This window comes from Achroia grisella, unplaced genomic scaffold (assembly GCF_030625045.1).
Source record: "Achroia grisella isolate CSIRO2021 unplaced genomic scaffold, CSIRO_AGI_Agris_v1 utg1096, whole genome shotgun sequence".
In the NCBI taxonomy this organism is placed as follows: Eukaryota; Metazoa; Arthropoda; class Insecta; order Lepidoptera; family Pyralidae; genus Achroia; species Achroia grisella.
The window spans coordinates 743,449-751,043 of NW_026712575.1; the positions used below are offsets into that span (position 1 = coordinate 743,449).

At 30.8% G+C, this 7,595-nt stretch overlaps 1 non-coding gene across 1 annotated transcript; it reads right to left on the reverse strand.

Annotated features, from left to right (window-relative positions):
- Positions 1 to 1,107: 1,107 nt before the first annotated feature.
- Trnav-aac (transfer RNA valine (anticodon AAC)) lies at positions 1,108 to 1,180 on the reverse strand. Its single transcript has one exon. It is a non-coding gene; the product is annotated as a tRNA-Val (tRNA).
- Between the last annotated feature and the right edge of the window lie 6,415 nt (positions 1,181 to 7,595).

A 7,595-nucleotide genomic window follows, 5' to 3' on the forward strand; every position in this document is an offset into this window, starting at 1 on the left:
GAATGAACATGAAAAGACCGAATACATACAACTAACACCGGCGCTCTGTGCCTCACTTCATGCGATAAGACTGGCAGTAAGCAGTCTAAACTTTGTAGAAAGTCATCTACGTGGGTACATCTCTTTATCTATTTCAGCCGCCAAGCAGATTGCTTTGTAAACTGTGTTTATTTTAAGGGGAGATAAATACAGGATAAGAGGCATTACATCCTAGTCCTTTGAAATGGCAACGCGTGAATAGTATCACTGGCATCACACGAGAGCATGATGTCTGTAGTGCTGTTCATGTATATAGGCTATGGTAAACACTTACCTTACCATTAGCGGGTCATCAACTTGTTTGTCATTAATAACAAAAAAATCGTGATACTGTGATTGTATAATATTAAATCAGAAATTGGAACATGTCGAAATTAAATATAAATAATACTCGCAAAGTAGCTACGGAAGTAATTTGCTATCCGTCTCAATGAAATAACGATCTACATCTACAAGGGTCATCAGTCAAATAGTTTGAATGACAGTAATAAATAATTAATATATTGTTTGTATAGGGTGAGTCATGTTTATACCAAACAAAAAAAAACAGATAGAATACCTATGTGACTTAACCACCAGAATTTAAGTGCATATTTATAAAGTTTCCATCACTTTCAGATTTTTTTATGGTTGTTAGTATGGTGCAGTTACCTGAGCTTACGGTTTCTCTGAGCACGAGTGGAGGATGATAAGATTAACATGAGGTCAGGTCAGTTAGCTCATAGTCGCAAATTCACTAGGAAATTATCACAGTAATTGCCTGAGTGAACCGTGTGGAGATCAAACAGGTATGGTACGTTGCTAGCAATATGGTAAGTAATTAAACAATCTTCTTGCCCTTTATATCAGGTTTTAATTCTTTTTATTAATTTTAATATTCCGCTTATTACACAATATTTATTGGGGTAATTTATTCAATTTCATAAAGAAATAAATAAATATCAAATTTATTTTTTATTGACTAGTGCATTCGTAAATATTATTATATAAATATTCAGTGCTTGTCGGAATAAATACAACATAAAATTTATGCTATTTTGAAGTAACTGATTAACAAATAAAAATATATGTTTCCGCCCGGGATCGAACCGGGGGCCTTCTGCGTGTTAGGCAGATGTGATAACCGCTACACCACGGAAACTTGAGGTTGTGTTGTGAAAAACTGCTTTGGTTTGTATTAGTAGTATTGTATAATATCACTGTTAAGTAATCGAGCACACCACTGTTCAAAGAAGTCAATATTAAATTTATTGGTGCCTACGTACATAGTTTATTTGCCTAATATATAGGGCAGAAATTGTGTTTATATGTATAATCACATACAATTTTAATTTATTATATATAGTAGAAATAAACATTACGTTATCATAAATATGTATTTATTTATATACTTACGAACAACTCTATTTATTCAATTGCTTATGCGTTAGTACTGATTTTTCAATACAACATTTAAACATTTATGTATATATTTATCACTTTATCACTTTTATCCCAGTTGTTATAGTAAGAGGCAAACCATTCACGTCATTATAAATATACTTTACACACACATTATGTGCTTAGTTTATTAATACTGTAAACATTTTTTTTTAATTAAGTTAAATAATTTAAGTTTTAATCTCTATTGTTAAAATGACATTACTATTAAATATATTTATATATATTAATACATAAATATACATTTTGCGTGCTTTACAAAATTTGCATACTGTTACATCCTCAGCAAATGTTATTCAAGTTGTGTAGCTGCCTTTTCATAAAAGTTTTCATTCTGATCTAATAAAGGTAACCATGGGAACGCTTTGTCTCGACTTATATTGCCACTTCACTCTATAATCAGACTCCTTCCTGCATCCCGTTCGTTTTGCCAACTTCAGAATAAAAAGGTCACTAATATTAGTCTGTATTGCATTACATAGTATAAAACAAAGTCGCTGTCGCTGTCTGTTCCTATGTATGCTTGAATCTTTTAAATTACCGAACGGATTTTGAAGCGGTTTTTTTATTAGGTAGAGTGATTCAAGAGAATGGCTATATATATATAATACATACAATACTCACCCCGGTTTCAAACGGGAATACCGTTCGAAGCCGGGGCGAGTATGTAGCTAGTTTTTATATAAGACAATATAATGTTTGTACCGTAATCTGTGACAAGATACTGTATCAAGTTTAATTGAATTTATTATTAAATATACCTATATATCTAAATATACATATCAAAGGTGACTGACTGACTGACATAGTGATCTATCAACGCATAGCCCAAACCACTGGACGGATCGGGCTGAAATTTGGCATGCAGGTAGATGTTATGACGTAGGCATCTGCTAAGAAAGGATTTTGATTAATTCTACCCTCAAGGGGATAAAATAGCGGATGAAAGTTTGTATGAAACTTTGTAAATTTTAAACCAATCGGGCTGAGACTTTGCATGCATAAAGCTATTATGATGTAGGCATCCCCTAAGAAAGAATTTTGATAAATTCCACCCTTAAGGGGATAAATTAACGCGAGCAAAGCTGCGGGTAAAAGCTAGTTATTAATAAAGCAATTAGTAAATAGCTTTACCTACATTTTGTAAACATTTAAATTGTGTAAGTGAATAATTAATGTAATAACAATCTTGTGTATCGTGGTACAAAATAAATGTTTTATTATAGATACTACTCTTATGAAAACCTAAGACCTTAAGAAGTACTAGACCTATTTTAAAAATTCTGATATTGTTCTGTTCATTGAAATCCTACATTATTCCTGATGAATATAGACGATAGAATGTTTTCAAAAAAGCGATCCGTATAAAAACTTCGATAATATAATCCAACGAATGAAATAGTACAAAAAATATTATATTACGTACGGTGCGGAAATTATACAATAGAGCAAGGGATGTTTAGTTTTATGGAGGACACCAATATCTACTAAAAAGTCTAAAATCTGTCATATCTAACTATTACAGTTATGACACAATAATTACTTTTTATGTTAAAATATGCAATAGTAACGCCGATAAAACTAGGCTTCATTTTTTAACTTTATAGTTTTAGATTTTTTTTATAAAAGTTCCTTACGAATCCGGGCTGTTATACTTTACATATAAACATTTTATACATTTACTACACTGTACCTACTTTCCTTTTTTCTCAATAATTTCCATTATTTACACAATTATTTATTTCGTAGAATTGATATTATTCTCGTAATATTTATGTAAATTACCGAGGAATATTCATAATAACATGAAATCATTTAAATGAAAATAATTTGGATTCTACGAAATAAATAATTGTGTAATATAATAAATTTCTAATAAAAGATCTAAACAATGACCTCGAGTAATTTAATTTTCGATGCTCGAATTAACCTTAATGTAACCAAATAAATTAGCTCCATTCCTAATTGGCCAATTTAATTTCGACAAATATCCAATATTTAAAGGTAAATAAATGAATATAAATAAAGCCCATCGCTTTCACACAAATTGTAGTAATCGGAAGTATTTTGCGGGGTATCCAGATGGAATTCAAATGACAGTGCTAAGCGACGACATTACTTTTGGAAAGATTTATTTTGAACCTTGCGTAGTAGATCGTAACGTTTAGTTCACATTGAAATCAAATCAAAACAATATCTTTATTCATGTAGATTTATTACAGACACTTAAGTCTAAACTATTGTCAGTTCGGAATAGCCTTAAAGTTAAGGACATATTTTATTCAAAATATATGTTTATACTAATAATATAAAAAGGTAAAGTTTGTGAGTTTGGATGTTCGGGGTAATCTCTAATTTTGGATACTCTATTCATAGAGAATGGCTATAGGCTATATGCATATATAACATCACGCATGACCAGTAGGAGTGGAGCTGGAGAAATATGTTGGAAAAACGACGAAAATGTGGCGAAGTTGCGAACTTTAATACAGATTAAAATATTACAGTCTGTATATATAAATGATAAATTTTATTACCCATTTGTAGGTGATTATTGTGATAAAATATTACTGATAGTTATAAGCATTAACTTTTTATTGATCAATGATATTGAAGTAATAGTCGCGTATACTATGTGGAGGATGACCCGATATGATATTATTTATTACTAATAATCCATCCCGCTACGTCAAGTAGTTTGTCTGATATATATTTCATTCTTTAAACTACAATTCAGAAATATATATCTATAGCTCTGTATGTAGCTTTGAATATTTTTTTCTTTTTTATTATATTACAAAATCAGATCAGTTAGCCCAATACGGCGAATTCATTAATATATCTTCTCGTATTACTGTGCTAGATTGTGGGTGGAGATTGACATAGCATGGTGCATTGTTAGCTAGTGGCTATAGCATTCTTAAAACTAACAATGAATCTATTCTTCATACTAATAGTCTATGTAACGTACTTACTATGCCCGCGACTTCGTCCAAAATAGTGACCTTGACTAAAACTAACTAAACAAATGTCATATAAAAAGTTTCATCGTTCGAGCTTAAAAAATGACGAACTTGCATACAACTCAATCAATAAAAAAAATATGGTTTTCGCAATTTATGTAAGTAAGACTGATAAGAGATAAGACTATCTTACAATTTTTGTAAGATAGTCTAGATAATGAGAAAGGACATAGGCTACTTTTGTTTCTAAATTGTTTTGAAACATTCTTTCATTCATTATCTAGACTATCTGTGTACCAAATTTAATTTAAATCGGTTCAGTAGTTTTGGCGTGAAAGCCGGATAGACAGACAGAGTTACTTTTGCATTCATAATATGAGTAAGGATTTCAATTAAGGAATATTTAATTTTTACTACTAGTAGACAGTAAATGGATTTTCATTACAGACGCTACCCAGATTCATTGAATACAATTATTCAGTCCCTGTTAAACTAAATACTTAGTTGTATATACAGCCTCTTCCGATTCATTAAGTCCGAAGTGAAATGCAAAAACAAACTCGGCCGTTGTGATTAATGGACGGTGCACAGACCTGCTGATATCTTAAAACTTGGTCGACTTTTAACTTTTGCTGATGATTGATTATTTCTGAATGTGAGTTATTACTGAAATTATGGTGTTCTATATTTAAATGTGTGATGTAATGTCTATTAAAGAAAAAAATGGTAATATTGCGCTGCTGCAGACTTATTGCATGTGGATGTGGATAAATATATATGAATTGAAATAATAAGGATATATATTGTAATTTACTAACATAGTTTAGAAATTGTTTACTAATACAATATGGATGGATATCCGAAATATATTAATCAATAAATAATAACTTAGTATTGCCGCTTTAATCGCCAAAAATCATTACATAGTATAAAACAAAATTAAATTTTAACTACGCAACGGATTTTGAAGCGGTTTTTTTTAATAGATAGAGTGATTTAATAGAAAGGTTTATATGTATAATACATGTACACCCGTACGAAGCCGGGGTGGGTAGCTAGTATATTATGAAACAACTCTTAGTAGAATATTCTTAGGCATAAACACTCTACGTTATATAAGATTAAAAAGCTCTCAGTATTCAATAATATAATGTAAATGTTTGAATTACTTGTAAATTTACGAAAGTTTGTGAGTTTGGATGGGTGTTTGTTACCTTTTCACGCAAAAATTACTCAACGGATTTTGATAAAACATTACATTACATTACAGCTTATACATTAGACTAATGTAGGTTATAAATTTCATGCAGGTTATCCATGGGTACAGATAATTTCTAATATATTTGATTAGCAAGATACAACATTTTTATTATAAGATCATGAGAAATGCGTTCTTAAGTTGTAAATAGCGTAATATTTCATTAAATTGTCTAAAGTACCCAACATCCCGCCGTCCAGCATTTTGTTAACATAATCCACAGATATACACAATAATGTTGGCAAATACTCGAGCAACCCGTGCTGACATGAGCGCTACAGCAATTTGATACTGCGTGACAAGGGTGGGCAATTTTCCATTATTTATTGCCTTAAGAGAATTTATGAACACCCCTAGGCCTTTATTAGTGGGTTATATATGTACAATAAATGTGTAACACGTCATTTTGATATCGGCTATAGAAAGTGATATGGGAATCCTAATCTATATATTATAGTTTCTCCATGTAGTGAGTAGAAATATACAAATATGCCATTTGGCATTAAGCTAAATTGCAATTTTTAAGTATTTATAAGTGTATGTTTATTATAAGTATTAGTAAGTAATTTTTAAGTATGGATAAATAAATCAAAATAGAATAAATATATACTTTTATGATAATGACAACTGGAGTAGTCAGAGGTGTTGTCCATCGTCGGAGTCGTAGTGAATGTATTTTGATATCCACACACAAATGGCTTTCACAATTTTGAATCCAACGTGACATGGGCGAAATAAACGTATTATCTTTGCTTACTTCTTCTGAACCACAAAACTCATATTGATACGATTTTTCCTATAATTTCGAGAATTTTCTATAATAAACCTTTGTTATGTATGTATACGTACTTATTGTATATTTACATGTACTTATACGACATTCTTCAAATACATTGTATATTTTTTTATTTATTTATTTAACTTTAATGCACACAATATACATAATATAGTAAAGTACATTTGGCGGACTTAACACCATGTGGCATTTTCTACCAGTCAACCATAGGTGATGCAGAGAATAAATGTTGGCGGTGCAAATATAATAAATGATAAATAAAATGTAACAAAATATAAACAGAACGATGCGTTCATCGTTACACCGTTATGTATATCTGTATGAAGTCACGGTTTGTAGCTAATCTTTACAAATAATAAAACTATTAAATTGTGATGAAGGAAATATATATTTTATTATTATATATTTAAATTTGAAGCAAAAACAGCTGAAGTTCAGCCGATGAAATGACGATGATATATTATTAGAATAGAATAGAAAATCATTTATTCAAATAAACTTAGATTAAAGCACTTTTGAATAGTCAGCACTTTTTTTTCTAATCTACCGCTCATTCGGAAAGCTGTCTCAACACAAGATCGCAACAAACTTTTAAATATTCGACAATCTTTCGCACAAATTCACGCTGTTTTGCATACCTTGTTGAGAGTAACTGCAAACGCATTTTTACCGCAAGTGCAAATGTAATTATTCGATAGTACATCCCTCAAGCAGGATTTTCGTAATCTACTCGTGTAATGCAGCCTGAAGCTACGTACGTGCGACCTATTACCCTGCACTGAAAGCAAAGCCTGTGTTGAGTTGCATTACCATTTTTATAGCGGTGTGTCTACGTATTATGCAGATTGCCACTCGTCGCATAACGACTACAAGAGCGATGTATACTGGACAAGTTATAGGATGTTAGTGTTAAAACTTCTTCTTCTTTATAATGGCAGATTGAAATATGTTTAGAACTTAAGTGGCCAAGTTACAATGGCACAATCTTTATATATATACAATACTTCTCTTGGACACGCCATAACTTGAGAACGACTTAAGTGATTTCACTCATCTTTTTTAATGATGTTTAATAGTAAGAAGGTTTTTATACAACGAA